Raw genomic sequence first — 15,280 nt, 5'->3', positions numbered from 1 at the left:
CCCTCCCTCCACCTTCCCAGTGCTGCATCCTGCTGGAAGGAGCAGCTCACTCCCCAAACCCCGATCCTATTTTAGCCCTTGGATCTGATTCCCTGATAAAAACCCATTAATTCTGATTTCATTCCAATTAATCCCATTTTTTTCCTATTCTGGTCCAGTATCAGACAGGAAAAGAGCACCTAGGCCTGATTTTCCTGCTGTCCACCTCCCTTTTTGCTGGCAACGCCTCAGAGCTCCCTGAAACTCTTTCCCTCCTTTCCAGCAGCCAGCTCTCCCTGTAAATTCCCTCTCCTTTGTGTGCCGGGCTGTCTCCACCTCGGCCCTTGAGGGGACGCCTCTGGAGCAGCTCTTGGAGCTCTCTCCGAGCACAAACCGTGGCCCAAACCCAAGGAACGACGCGGGATCAAAACGTTTTACGCAAATTGGCCTCGTCACCACCCAGAAATCCGAGCCCGCGGAGTTGTTTTGCTTCTTTATTATTTTCCTTGTGGTTTTTTGGCAGCCAAATCCAGAGCGAGCGACCAAAAGTGAAGCTCCACTTCCAGAAGCGGAGCAGAAACGTTGGAATCTCTCAGGGCTGCTGGAGCTTTCCCAAGCTCCTCCCAAAAACTCTTGACTTGTGCTGCTGCTGCTGCTGCTGCTGCTGCTCCAATTTGTCCATCCAGATTTCAACAAATTAGGGATTTATCCTGAGCCAGGAATGGGAATGGGAGGAAAACAGCCCTGAAATAATTCCTGGGGGTTGAATTGCAGAGCTGGGACAGAGCTGAGAAGAAATAAAAAGCTGGGAAGAAATAAAGGTGTTTTTTCTGGATTTTCTTTCCTGTTTTTTATTCCCTCTTTGATGTCTTTCCTGGATTTCTGGAGCTGTGCATGAAGCACTGAAGGTTCTGCTGTTAATTCCAAAAGGAGAAACTTTTCCCTGCTCTCCTGCATCCCATTCCCATGGGATGACACCATGATGGCATCAGTGACATATCCCTGGGATAATTCTCTTTTTTTTTTGGCCATCATCCTGTCCCTCCTTCAACATCCCAAAATTTTGGAGAATCAGCTGGGAAGATCTTTCATTCAGGGGGAAATCTTCCTTTAGGTCTCTCTGTAGGAGCCTTAAAATTATAAATATTGAAATTGCCAAGATCATTGGAAACTTGTCCTGGGTCTGGCTTTCCAGGTGTTTTCCGGTGGATTTGCACACATCTCCTGCTTGAGCAGCTCCTCATGTCCCTGCAAGGTCATTCCCACCAATCCTTTCCCAGCTGTCCACAATTCCTTCCTCCTTCTTCCCACAGAAGTTGCTCCACCTTCAGATGTGCTGGAACTGGGCATCAATTACTGCCCAAAAATCCTGAGGGGTTTGGGATTAAACCCCAGGCAAATCCTCTCCTGGAGTTCCTCCATTCACCTGGAGAGTTTTGGCAGGGCTGAGGGAGGGCCTGGAGGGTGTGGAGGAGGAATGGAGCTGGGAGAATCAGCTTTTGCATCCAGAGAATCCTAAAATCACTGGGGCTGGGAAAGATCTCCGGGATCATTGAGTCCAAGCTGTGCCTGATCCCACCAGAGCCTCCAGTGCCACATCCGGGAATTCTTGGGACATGTCCGGGTGGGAGGGGGAATCCAAACCTCCCTGGGCAGTTTCAATGCCTCCCCACACTTTCCATGGGGAAATGATCCCAAATGTCCAATTCAACCCTTCCCTGGAACAACCTCAGGCCATTCCCTCTCCTCCTGTCCCTGTTCCCTGGGAGCAGATCCCAATTCCCTCTGGCTGCCCCCTCCTGTCCCAGAAGGTGCCCCTGGAGCTCCTTTTCTCCAGGATGAACATTCCCAGCTGAGCTCCAAACTCCTCACAACCTAACGCAATCGGAATATCCAGGAGCTGGAATGAGATGGTCCCTTCCAACCCAAACCATGGTGGGATTCTGGGATTCCATGGTGTCCGGATTTACCAGGAATCACCCGGATGTTCCTCTCCTGCATGGAGCTCATTCCATGTGCCCCTGGCTATCAGATCCAAGCCTTGGATCCAAGATTTTGGAATTTTTCTTTGTTCCTTGAGGTCCCAATTGCCCTCAGCCTCATCCACCAAGTGATGGTGCCCAAAGAGTGACGATGGAAAAGTTGGATAAGTTCCGGGTAGAATCCAACTGCATCAGGAAATGGAGTTCATTAATCCATGGGAATCCATGGGAGCAATTAGGAATCAACCCCGGTGGTGTCCTGTGGACTCTGAACGCGGCGGAGTCGCCCAAGCAGAATTCCTGTCTGGAATTCCAGCAGCAGCCAATGCCTGGAGTCTCCTGTTGCGTCTGATCCCATGGAATATTTTTAGCCTTTTCCCAATGTCCCCAAGCCCCCGCTGACAATCTGCACTGCCACCTTGTGTGATTCCGGATTTCACTCCGGCTTCCTTTGGGATCTTCCCTCTCCATTTCTGCTGGATACCCCTCCCTCCTTCCCTCCCAGTCACAGAATTTTCACCTGATCCCAAAATATTTTCATTATTCCCTAAAAGCCTCCTGCTATTCCCACTTGTCTCAGCCTCCAGTTAGGCTCTGATCTCATCCCTGCTCCTGCTGGTGGAAAATCCCTTGGAAGTGCATGGATGGTTCAGATTCCAAACGTGGATTTTTCTAGGACTGGTATTCCAGCTCCTCATTCTCCTCCCACTCTTCCCCCCGGCTCAGGAACTCTTGCTCAGGAACCTGGGGAGGATCAGACCTGGCAGGAAAAATATTGGGAATTTAGGATTCATCCCTGAGCTTCCATTTCCCACTTGCCTGTGGCTGTGCCTGTTCCGTTCCCAAATCCAGGTCAGGGAGTTCATCCATGAATAGTGTGTAAAGAACAGGATGCAGATCCTACAGGATGCAGAAACATCCAGGAAAATCCCATCCTGTAGGATTTTCCCTCAAATCGCTGCTGCTTTAGGGAGATAAGAGGAGTCTCACCCTCCTGGGTGTGGAAAACCCAATCCTGGTTTCTCCTCCCTCCTCCAAGCTAAAAATCCAAGGTTTTGTAAGAATTTTCCTTTAGTGACATTTGGGGCTGGTTTTGTCATCCAAGATTAAGTGGGGAAGGAGGAGGAAAAACAGGGAATTTTGTGTGTCCCGAGGAGCAAATGGTGAGGTTGGAAATTTATTCCCAGGTATCCCAATTGTTCCCAGATTGTTCTGACCCTTTCCACGACATCCTGCCACATCCAGCAGCTGGATCCAGGTTGGAGAGGGTTCCTGACAGGAAAAGGAGACGCTCAGACTTTCTCTTTCTTCTTGTCCCCCTGTTATCCACATTTTATCCTTCTTTTCCCACACTAAATCCAACTTTAAATTCCTTGTTGCAGCCCAAATCCATCCCCCAGCGATCCCAGAAATCATCTCAGTGTCCCAAATTTGCACATCTGCCCTCGGGAACCCTGTGAGCATTGATTTTAAATGTATCCATCCTGCCCCATGGAGCCGCTCAGGGCCCAGATGGGAATTCTGGGATGTTCATGGAACAGAGCACTGAAACGATTCTGAGGCAGGGTGTAATTAAGCTCGGACTAACTAAACCTGGCTCACAGCGCTCAAGTTGGACACAATGAAGCCCCACCACAAGAACTGAGTTCAGGTGATCCCAGCAGGGCTGCCCAGTGGGATTTTAGGCAGAGCTGTGTTTGGATCCAATGGGAATACGTGGATCTGGTGCCATTCCCAGCCATTCCCCGTCCCCTCTCTGGTGTGCAGCTGCCCCCCAGTGAAGGATCCCAGTTTAAGAAGGACATGGGAATGTTGGAGCAAGTCCAGAGGAGGCCATGGAGCTGATAAAGGGACTGGAGCATCTTCCCTATGGAGCTGGGAGAGCTGGGAATGCTCATCCTGGAGAAGAGGAGGACCTGGGGAGGGCTCAGAGCAACTTCCAGTGTTCGAAGGGGGCTCCAGGGAAGATGGAGAGGGAATTTTCCTCAGGAGCTGGAGGGACGGGACAGAGGGATGGGCTCAGGCTGACAGAGAGGGATTTTGGGAAGGAATTCCTCCCTGGGAGGGGCTGGGATGGAATTCCCAGAGCAGCTGTGGCTGCCCCTGGATCCCTGGCAGTGCCCAAGGCCAGGCTGGAGCAGCCTGGGACAGTGGGAGGTGTCCCTGCCCATGGCATGGGTGGCACTGGATGGGCTTAAGGATTTTTTCCAACACAAACCATTCCATGATTCTTTTGCAATTCTCTCCTTTAAAGTGTCTTGCTGGGACAAATTAAAACATTTATATTAATAAGACATTTATTTCTTTCAGATTTTTAAATATATGGAAGTAAAAAAAAAAAAGAAAGAAAGATGCTTTGGTGTGAAGTTGGGAGTATTTTAAAATTTATTGTCCTTTTTTTACCCTCCCTTAATAAAAGAGGGAGGAAATTAAATTAAAAAATAAAAATGTTAAATCTGTTTTGTAAAGGATTTAAGTGCAATTTTTAAAGGGGTGGCCAGAGCAGCTGAGGCTGGCCCTGGATCCCTGGAATTGCCCAAAGCCAGGCTGAACGAGGCTTGGAGAAATCTGGGATAGTGGGAGGTGTCCCTGCCCGTCCAGGGGGTGGCACTGGATCATCCTTAGGGTCCCATTCAACCCAAGCCATTCCATGGTTCCGGGATCCACTTGGATCTCCAACTCCTTTCACATCCTGATTTTTGTCTTTGCATCAGGCTCCTGAGAAATCTGCATAGAACACCAAGGGATGGAAAAATTCCTTCTCCAAAATCCGAGTTCCACTTCCAGGCACGGAACAGCCAAGGCGTGTTTTAGGCACGGTTTATTCCTGATTTTTCTCCTTCAATATTCCTTCATGTTTTATCAAATCCTGAGCCTGGCACTGAGATATCAGGTAAGCCAGGCTGGGAGCCCTGTCCCTGCTGTGTCCCTGCTGTGTCCCAGCCTCTGGAAGTTAATTTTCCCTGCTTTACTCATTAACTCTGTGCCAGCTCTGCCTGATTAGAAATTCCTGCCCCAAGCAGAAAAGTGTGGGACAAAGGGATTGTTTAACCACCCCAAGGGGGATTGCATGGGTGGAACAACAAAAACCTCATCATTTATTCAGGGCTGGGCTTCCTCTGCAGTATCCCCCTGGTTTTCCATTTGTTCCAAGCTGTGATCCTGGGGAGTTGGAGAACATCGACCTCTGGCAATGTTAAACTCCAGGACCAGGCTGGAGTCCCCAGTGGAATTTTTAGGGACTGTTTTCCTGTCCCTAAGGAATCATTAATGAAGTTTCATGGATAAGAAAAGTCCTGCCACGCCAAATCTGTGTCCTGGGTTGTTCCCACAATGTCCATGTAATCCTAGACTGGCTTGGGATGGAGGAGAGTTTAACACCCCCTAATTCCAACCCTTCTGACCGTTTTAAGTTTTGCGTTTTGGGGTTGCTGTGCTGGAAGGAAGCCAGGACTGTGATGCTCCATCAAACCCATGGATGCAGGGCAATGAGGATCCCAGAATTCCAGGGTGGTTTGGGTTGGAAGGGCCTTTAAGGATCATCCCATTCCGTCCCCTGGATGGGCACGGACACCTTCCCTATCCTAGGGTGCTCCGAGCCCTGCCCAAGCTGGCCTTGGACAATTCCAGGTCAGACTGGAGGAAAATCCTCCTGGATTTCTCCTTTCAGTGCTCTTCAAGGGTTTCTTCAATCCCAGATTCTCTGGTGCAGGTGGAAAGGGACGGAAAGGGGATCCTGGCATTCCTTATTCCAAAAGGAGACACAAAACCAAGGAAGTGACACTGGCCAGACCTTTCCTGCCTCCTCCGCTCCACTTTCCCAGACTTTGGCCAAGAAGAATCCATGGAGATTTCCCAATCATTCCTGAGGATGAGGATGAGGATGAGGATGAGGATGAGGATGAGGATGAGGATGAGGATGAGGATGAGGATGAGGATGAGGATGAAGCCTCAGGGCAATGAGGTCACTGTGATCCCACCCAGCCACCCAACCGTCCCCCCATTCCAGGCTTCTGGCAGCTCCTTGGGCTGAATCCAGGGAATGCCAAGGGCTTAATGAGGCAAAGGAAAAGCCAAAGGTGTTCTCAGAGACCTCCTGTCACCTCTCCGTAAATATTTAAATGTTGGAATGTAGTGCCAGCTTTCCCTGGAATTCCTGTCTCTGCTCCCTGCTGGGACAACAGAACCTCCTCCATTCTCAAGCGCATTCCCATCCTGAATCCCGTCTGGAAAATGGAATTATTCCCGAGATGTTTGGTCTGGAGCAGAGTTCAGGCAAATCTTCCTTTCCTCCGTTAATCACCACCAAGCACGGGGAGATCCCAGAAACTTCCCTGCAGTTCCACAGGCATCCCAGAAAATTCCCTGCATTTCCACAACTCCCACGTGCAACAAATGGAGTCCCAGCAAATGGGATTCCAGATCTCAGAGGTCTTTTCCAACAGGATTGCTTCTGTGATCCTCTGAAATGCTGGATTTTCTCCACGAATGAAGCTCCACGGCAGGGGAGGTTCGGGGGAGTTTGGAATTTGGGCTGGACAATCCCTAGGGATATAAAAGGTGGGCAGGGTCCATCCAGTGGCTCCGAACTCCCTGTGGGTTCCTCAAGAATGAGCTGCTGGCTCCAAATGTTCATCCCATCTGACTGTTGCTTCCACCAGAGAATTCAGCCCAAACTGAGAATATTCCCACTGCACTACATGGAAAGTTTGGAAAAAGTGCTGTGGAGTCACTAAAATCTTTGGTTTCCATAAGTAAGGATCAGTCAAAAAAAAAAAAAAATTTGGGGGGAGACCTCAACCTCCTCTGGGGCTCCCAGCACAGGAAACACCTGGAACTGCTGGAAGTGAATCCAGAGGAGGCTCCAGAGCTGCTGCAGGGCTGGAGCCAGGCTGGGAGAGCTGGGAATGTTCCCCTGGAGAGGAGAAGGCTCCAGGGAGAGCTCAGAGCCCCTGGCAGGGCCTGGAGGGGCTCCAGGAGAGCTGGAGAGGGACTGGGGACAAGGCATGGAGGGACAGGACCCAGGGAATGGCTCCCAGTGCCAGAGGGCAGGGATGGATGGGAGATTGGGAACTGGGAATTTCCTGGCTGGGATGGAATTGCCAGAGCAGCTGGGGCTGCCCCTGGATCCCTGGCAGTGCCCAAGGCCAGGCTGGAGCAGCCTGGGACAGTGGGAGGTGCCCCTGCCCATGGAATGGGATTGGGATAATCCTTAAGGTCCCTTCCCACCCAAACCATTCTGGGATCCTACGACAGGAATGACTGAACTGTGATGATCCCAAATTCCATTTCAGTCCCTATCCAAGCTCTCCTTAGCATTCCAGCAGTGGGATACTCCTGGACTAAATCCCCATGGATGGAAAAGTTGGGCACAAGAAGTTTAAACAATTTTTTTTTTTTTTTTTTTTTAGATTCTTAACGATCAATGTCCAACAAACATCCATGGATTCCATGGACCAATAAAGGAGATTGGAATGAGCATTCAGGTGGTTTTTTAATAAAAACCAGGATTTGGGGTTCTTAAAGCTGCGTCCCCAAGAGCTCGCCAAGGGCGAATCCTGAAGCTGCAGCCATGAGGAAAACAAGGAGAATTCTCCCTGGTTTATTTCCCAACCACAGCAACAGCAGGAGTCGGATTTCACGAGGCTGCGATGACTCTGCAGAGTAAACTTTGGGAAACTTTGGAAAACAACTCCATTGTCGGGAACCACAGGCTGCTGATTGACAGCCAGGGAACAATGGCTTCACACACATTCCCAAAACCAGCCTTCATTCCCTCTTTTTGACTTCTGGGATTGGCAACACTTGAAAGGCTTGGAATTTTCAACGGCCGGATTTTCAGATCTTTCTCCCTGAAAATCACCTTTAAATGATATTTTAATCATATTTCTGTAAGTTTAATAATGGTCTAATTAATAATTATGAATTAGATGATTTAATGTGAAGTTTAGGGGTTAAAATTTCCTGTTGGGAAGGGAATAAAATCTGCGTTTGCCGTGCTGAAATCACAGCTGATCCACAACAATGACAGCAATTAATTCTCTATCAGTTAACGCCAGTAATCCCAATATTTACTCAGGAGGAGGATTGGGAGCCTCAGGAGTTTCTTGGAATAAATCCTCCTGTTCCCTGTGTCAGCCAAGATTGGCAGCCTGGGGTCTGACCCTCTCCATCCAGGGAATTTTATGGATTTGTCCGTTCCCTGCAGATCCCAGATAATGTTTGTGCCACAATTTATCAATGCCAGGGGGGAATGCCGTGTTCCCGCAGCCTCCTGGCGTAAATATTCCTCTTTTGTCAGCAAGAAAAGGCCGGGATGCCGATGGCAAAGATAAGGATCCGTGCCAGGGATTCTGACAGATTCCGGCTGCGCTCAGCTCCAGGAAAGGAGAAAGATGGGAGGGAAGAGGCTCCTCCAAGTTCAAGTTGCTCTTTGGAGTCGTTATTCCCGCCTGGATTTTGGCCAGGAGCTCTCCCGCCCTCCCAAGAGCAGTAAATAAAGAATAAAGCAGTGGCCTCTCCTTAAAAAGGCCGGAGAGTTCAGCCGAGGGTTGGGAGCCTTTCCTCCATCCCGGGATTGTGGGGGTGTTCAGAGGGGTCCCAGGACGAGGGAGGCGATGAGAATCTTGACTCCGTGTTTCAGAAGGCTGATTTATTATTTTATGATATATTAAAACTGTACTAAAAGAACAGAAGAAAGGATTTCATCATAAGGCTTGAAAGGAAAAGAAAGGAATGGAATGATAAAATCTTGTGACTCTCAGAGAGTCCGAGCCAGCTGGGCTGTGGTTGGCCATTAATTAGAAACAACCAACATGGACCAATCCCAGATGCACCTGTTGCATTCCTCAGCAGCAGATAACCATTGCTCACATTTCGTTCCTGAGGCCTCTCAGCTTCTCAGGAGGAAAAAAATCCTGGCAAAAGGATTTTCCATAAAATATGTCCGTGACACCGGGATGGCACAGCTGGAGCTGGAATTGCACAGGAGAGGGGAGAATTCCCACCTTCCACAGGATGCTCCTTCCACCCACTCCAATGCTGTGTTTGGGTCTCCTCATCCAACTTTAATTCCAGGCTCACTGTCCCACTCCAGAGTTTCATCCAGCTGCTCTTGGGAGCTTCACCTGTATGGAAAAAAAATGGAAAAGGGACTGGGAATTGCAGTCCTACAGGCCCACAAAGACAGGGATATCCACATCCCTAAAAATCCTGGCGCCAACACGGCCATAAGGATTTCTATGCGCAGCAGGGATTTAAGGATAAAGGATGGATAAAATCCTGCAGAGATTGGGGCAAGGAAATGTTTGTATTTGTACGGAAATTTGTGGTTATGGAATCATAGCAGAGAGAATCCCAGGATTATTAAGGCTGGGAAAGATCTCTGGGATCATCGAGTCCAAGCTGTGCCCGATTCCCACCACAGCCTCAAGGAATTCCTTGGATATTCCACGGATGAGCACTCCAGACCCTCTTGGGAAATTCCAAGGCCTGAGCACCTTTTCCATGGAGAAATTATCCCACATATCCAATTTAACCCTTCCTTGGAACAACCTGGGGCCGTTTCCTCTCATCTCATCCCTTGTTCCCTGCGAGCACATTCCGACCCCCTCAGCTGCCCCCTCCTGCCAGGGAATTCTGCAGAGCCAGAAGATCCCTCAGGAGCCCTTTTCCCAGCTCCCTCAGCTGGGAATTTCTCCCAGATTAATCCTGGAGCATCTCCAGGCACTCCTCAGGGCGCTCGTGGTAGGATTGGAGTGCCTGAATTCAGGGAAAATCACCCCAAAGCCAGACTGGAAATGCAGCTCAGCTTTTATCCTGAAGGAACTGATGGACATCAAATCCCAACATGGAAAAAAGGCTTGGGATCAGCCCATGGGTTCCCTGTGTTTTACTTTTTCCGGGATATTTTGCATCTCCTCAGTTAAATCCTTCCTATGGTTTTCCAAGGAAAAAATCAGTGCCCATCAGAAGGTCTCAGTGGATTTGGGATTGAGATTCTCTTCTCCTATCCCAAAACATTTTTTCCATCTTCTACAAACAACCAAAATTCCCTTCACATTCATAATTTGAGCGGCTAGGACGGTCTTTAAATTTTTAAAGGAATTTTTTTAATTTTTCATTCAATTTAATTCAAATTTTCAATTTCATTTTCAAAGAATCATCACAATAGGTGGCTCTAAAAAAAGGGAAAAAAATCATCCTTAAAATAATTAGGAATTACACAGGCAGCTCCTCAGGCTTTCCCAATGATTTTGAAAAGAAAATTAATTTATCCATATATATATATATGGAAAAATCAATATTTTAAAAATCTCCAAATATATTATTTATACTCCTAACTGGTTTTAGGAGTTTTCCTGCCTTTAATAAAAAAAAAAAAAGTGGAATTTTTGCTCCCCAGACTTGAAATTTATTTTAAAAAAATGTTCAGGACGAGCATCAAAATATCTTTATAGAGAAAAATTGATGGAATCATTTCCAGCACTGGAACATTCCCAAAGTTAACTCCATTTCCCAGGATTCTGTGGGTTTTGTTTAAGCTGTTGGGGAATGATGGGAAATTCCAATCGTCCCATGGAGAAAAATGGGAACATCGGAACTTTGGAGTCCCAGAGCCGCACTGGGATTCTCAACGGGATCCGAACATTATTCCCAATCCCATTTTCCTGAGGAAAAGCTCATTGGTTGTCGAGCATCCTTAATAACTCAGCACAGAAATTTCCTTTTTCTTTTCCCTCACTCCTATCCCAGGGAACAGGAAAATTCCTCAGCACAGGCCTCGTCTCCCTGGAATGATTAAAGGAATGATTAAAGGACAGCCCTTCCCTCCCCGGCACTTCAATTTCATCCATTTCTCATCCAAAACACCAGGAATTTTCCCCTGGATCAGCTCAAATATCCCTTTCCTGTGCCACGAGGAGCTCCTGCTCTCCCAAAGAACCAGGGAACAAAATTAGAAATCAGGGAGAAAAACCAACCGAGGGAAAGGATCTCCAGCCCCAAATTAATCCCTGAGTTCTGCTGTTTACTCAGGGAAAGAACACAAGGATTTTTTTTCTCTCCTCCATTTTTATCCTCGCCCCGAGGAAACCAGAGAAGGGTTTTAAAAATCCCAAACCTTCAGCATTTTCCTTAAATTACGGAGTGGGAGTCGGTGAGGGCACAGCGTGGCTCCTTTTTGTGCTGCTCCTGCACTTTTGGGTGGCTGCAGTTTCTCTGGAATGGTTCAGGCTCGGATTCTGTTTTGTTTTTCTGGTTTCCCTCCTCTTCTGGCCACGTTCCCCAGCAACTTTATCCTTGGATTTGGGGAGCTGGTGGGGACCAGGGCCAAGTTTAGTGAAGAATTCATTGTCTGGGTGATGTCAGGGCTCCAAATCCACGGCGAGGGCAGCGCCCGCAGCGAGCTCAGGTGCCAAGGGAAGAGGGGAACACCTAAAATGGGAAGGGGATCAGGAGCAGCACTGAAAAAAGAGGAAATTCCAGATTTGGGGGGTGGAATATTCCGATTCTTTCTCTAATGATCATTTTATGGAAGCGCCGCTGCAAAGGAATCTCGGTGTTTGGAGCCTGTCCTGGTGTTGTTCCTGCAGGAATGGCTGGGAAAGGCTGGCACGGGACATTCCCAGACTCCAGGCAGACAAGTGCCAGGAGAGAAATGCTGGGAGAGAAATGGCAGCTTGGGATCCTTTGGGATGCAGGAAACTGGGAATGGCTTGGGAATGGCCAAACCCGTCATTCCCTGCTCGGGGGGATTCAGCAGCAGAGCTCACCTGGGCCTGGCCTGGCCTGGGCACTGCATCCAAATCCCAGCTTTAGCCAGGTCTGGATCCCTCTTTTCCTTCTCTGTCCAACTCCATCCAAAAATGCAGGGATGGCACCCAAAGCACCCACAGAGCCCAGTCTGGGTCCTTCCCTGGGAGAGCTGGAGCACTTCCCTATGGGAGAGCTGGGAATGTTCCCCTGGAGAGGAGAAGCTCCAGGGAGAGCTCAGAGCCCCTGGCAGGGCCTGGAGGGGCTCCAGGAGAGCTGGAGAGGGACTGGGGACAAGGCCTGGAGGGACAGGACCCAGGGAATGGCTCCCAGTGCCAGAGGGCAGGGATGGATGGGTGTCACAGACATATTTCATGGAAATCCTTTCCTTAGGATTTTTCCTCCTGAGAAGCTGAGAGGCCTCAGGAACAAAATGTAACCAATGGTTATCTGCTGCTGTGGGATGCAACAGGTGCATCTGGGATTGGGCTCATGTGGTTGTTTCTAATTAATGGCCAATCACAGTCAGCTGGCTCAGACTCTCTGTCTGAGCCACAAGCCTTTGTTATCATTCTTTCTATTCTATTCTTAGCCAGCCTTCTGATGAAATCCTTTCTTCTGTTCTTTTAGTATAGTTTTAATGTAATATACATCATAAAATAATAAATCAGCCCTCTGAAACATGGAGTCAACATTCTCATCTCTTCCCTCATCCTAAGACCCCTGTGAACACTGTCACAGGTGGGATATTGGGAATTGGGAATTCCTGGCTGTGAGGGTGAGGAGGGGCTGGGATGGAATTCCCAGAGCAGCTGTGGCTGCCCCTGGATCCCTGGAATGCCCAAGGCCAGGCTGGAGCACCCTGGGACAGTGGGAGGTTGTGGAATGGGATGATCCTTAAGGTCCTTTCCAAACCATTCCAGGATTCCCTGAGTCTCCTTTCCCTACAGTTCTGTATTTCCCCTGGGATCACAGTCCTGGCTTCCTTGGAGCAGGATGGCCCTGAAATCCCAAACTTTCTTTGAAAAAAAAACCCCAAACTAAATAATAAAGATATTTGTTCAGGCCTCTTCCATGACCCTGGAAAAAAATCCCTTTGGAAAGATGGGAAGGGAAGGGAAGGGAAGGGAAGGGAAGGGAAGGGAAGGGAAGGGAAGGGAAGGGAAGGGAAGGGAAGGGAAGGGAAGGGAAGGGAAGGATCAAGGTTTCTCACACAGAGAAACTCAGAGGAGATAAAGAGGAATTGGATTTCACTTCCAACCTCCTCAGTATCCCTTGGGAGAGCCTCAGATTCCAGTCTGCGACACAAGTTTGGATTTTCCAGCACATTCCCACCCAAACTGGGCTGGGATTGTGCCTCTGGCATTACAGGGATGACAGGGACCTAAAGTAGAGGTGGCTTTTTTTGGCTCGTTTAAACTAAACTGCTAATTTAGACTAAACTAAACTGCTAATTTAAACTAAACTGTTAGTTTAACACTAAACTGTTAGTTTAACACTAAACTTCTGTCTAGTTTAAACTGAACTGCTAATTTAAACTGAACTGCTAATTCAAACTAAACTGCTAATTTAAACTAAACTGCTAATTTAAACTGCTGCCTAATTTAAACTGAACTGTTAGTTTAAAATAAACTGCTCTCTAATTTAAACTAACCTGCTAATTTAACCTGAACTGCTCATTTAAACTAATTCCATGTCAGAAAAAACCCTCATTTGGGGAGGAGATTCCTCAGATTCCCAGCTCCAAACCCCGAATCCCAATGTCCCACACAGATTCCCTCTGGCTTCTAATTATGGAAATCATGGAAATTATAGAAATTACGGGCTGTGCAAATGCAGAGTAAGGGAAAAAAGAGAATGAGGGCTGTGGTTCATCCCAAAGGTGGGTTACATCCCGGGAAACTCAACCAGCAGTGCTGTCCTTAAACTTCTTCCCACAGCACAGCACAGGGTGGATTCCAGAGGCTGGGAGAAGATATTCCAGGAATTTTAATTCTGCCTGCTCTGAAAGTCAGGGAATCATGATTTAATGGGAATGCTGATTTAATGGAATGCTGATTTAAAGGAATTCTGATTTAATGGGAATGTCACATCAAAGGGGATTCCATGGAGAGCAAAGGCCCATCTGGAAAGAGGAAGAGGAGCAGGACTGAGCCATCCACTGAGATTCCTGCCTGGATTATAAATCCAGGTCTAAAAAAGATGGATCATTTTACTTGGAGGTCACTAAACCACTCAGAATTTAATTTGAGTTTGGGACTGTAACAGAATTCTGATATTATGGATACAAAATCCATCATTCCCAGCACCCTGCAGGAGGCTGTGGCACTCATCCCTTGCTCCTAAGAAAAACTGGGAGGAGAATTCCAGCTTTATGAGGATCAGCGAGATCTCCTGGAGGAAGATTTACGGCGGCTCCAGCTAAGTTGCCCTCATTTGTTGGGATAATCCATTCCCAGCTCCAGAGGAACCTGGAGAAGGTGGAGGCTCCCACTGGTGACCCAAATCACCCGGACACGAAACTGGATTAACTGGACATAAATGTGGATTTATTTGGTATTTGTGGGGTCATTTCAGGTAATTTTGGGGTTTTCCAGGTGTTTTTTCAAGGCCACCACAGCCCAGTTCCAGGTGTTTTCCTTAAATCCTTCAAGGTTTTAAGATCTTTTTAGCTAAATATGGCTGACTTTTAATAAAAGCAAACAGAAAGGGAAGGATAAAGTGGAGATGAGCTCACTTAATTCCGGGGCCCAGAAAAACAGGAATCATCCATTCAGTCTTTGGGAATTTCCACAGTTTGCTGCCTTGGAATAAAATTCACTGAAATCACTGTTGGGTTTGACCTTTTTCTCCTCAAAATTAAACTGGATTTCTGTGGGGTAGGATCAGCACTCTGTGGGATCACCATCCTAGAAAACATTGTAGGATCAGCAAGGAGCAAGAAATTCCCTGAAAAAAGAATTATTTCCCAGGCTATGAACCAGCTGTAAAAGGGAGCAGTGAAGAGTTAACCTTTGGAGGTGTCAAATCCGTGATTCCCAGAAAGGAGGCTTCCTGTTCCCGATGACAAAAACCCTTTTGCTCCCAGATGAGATCATTCCTGGGAGTTGCAGGGATTGCAGGATAAGGCTCATAAGGATTGACATTTATCATTTAAAGTCCTGGGATGTCACGGACACTTTGGGGCTGGGATAAAAGCTGGAATCTGGCTGAGAGGAGCAACACTGAATTACTCACAAGGGCTTCTCCCAGGGCGGGAATTGTCTGTTCCTCCCTGGAATTCGCTGCCCTCTCCTTGATGTGGTTGGAGGGGAGGATTATCCGTAGGAATATTACAAATCCTTGCTGGCTTTAAGGAAAGGAAACATTTACATTGGCCCCGTGTCTGGGATAATAAATCCCAAATTCAGCAATCCATTAAAACAATGGCCGTAGGAACTGGAGGCGGATTTTGGGACACAATTCCGAGCTCCTGTTGGAGGGAAATGATGGAATAGGAGGGTGGGGAGTTTGGGATACTCCTGGTGTTGTTTACAAGTCATCTTTGGACGGACACAAAGGATTTT

This window comes from Molothrus ater, chromosome 1 (genome assembly GCF_012460135.2).
Source record: "Molothrus ater isolate BHLD 08-10-18 breed brown headed cowbird chromosome 1, BPBGC_Mater_1.1, whole genome shotgun sequence".
In the NCBI taxonomy this organism is placed as follows: domain Eukaryota; kingdom Metazoa; phylum Chordata; class Aves; order Passeriformes; family Icteridae; genus Molothrus; species Molothrus ater.
The sequence above is the reverse complement of the archived record's forward strand: the minus strand, read 5'-3'. Positions refer to the sequence as shown.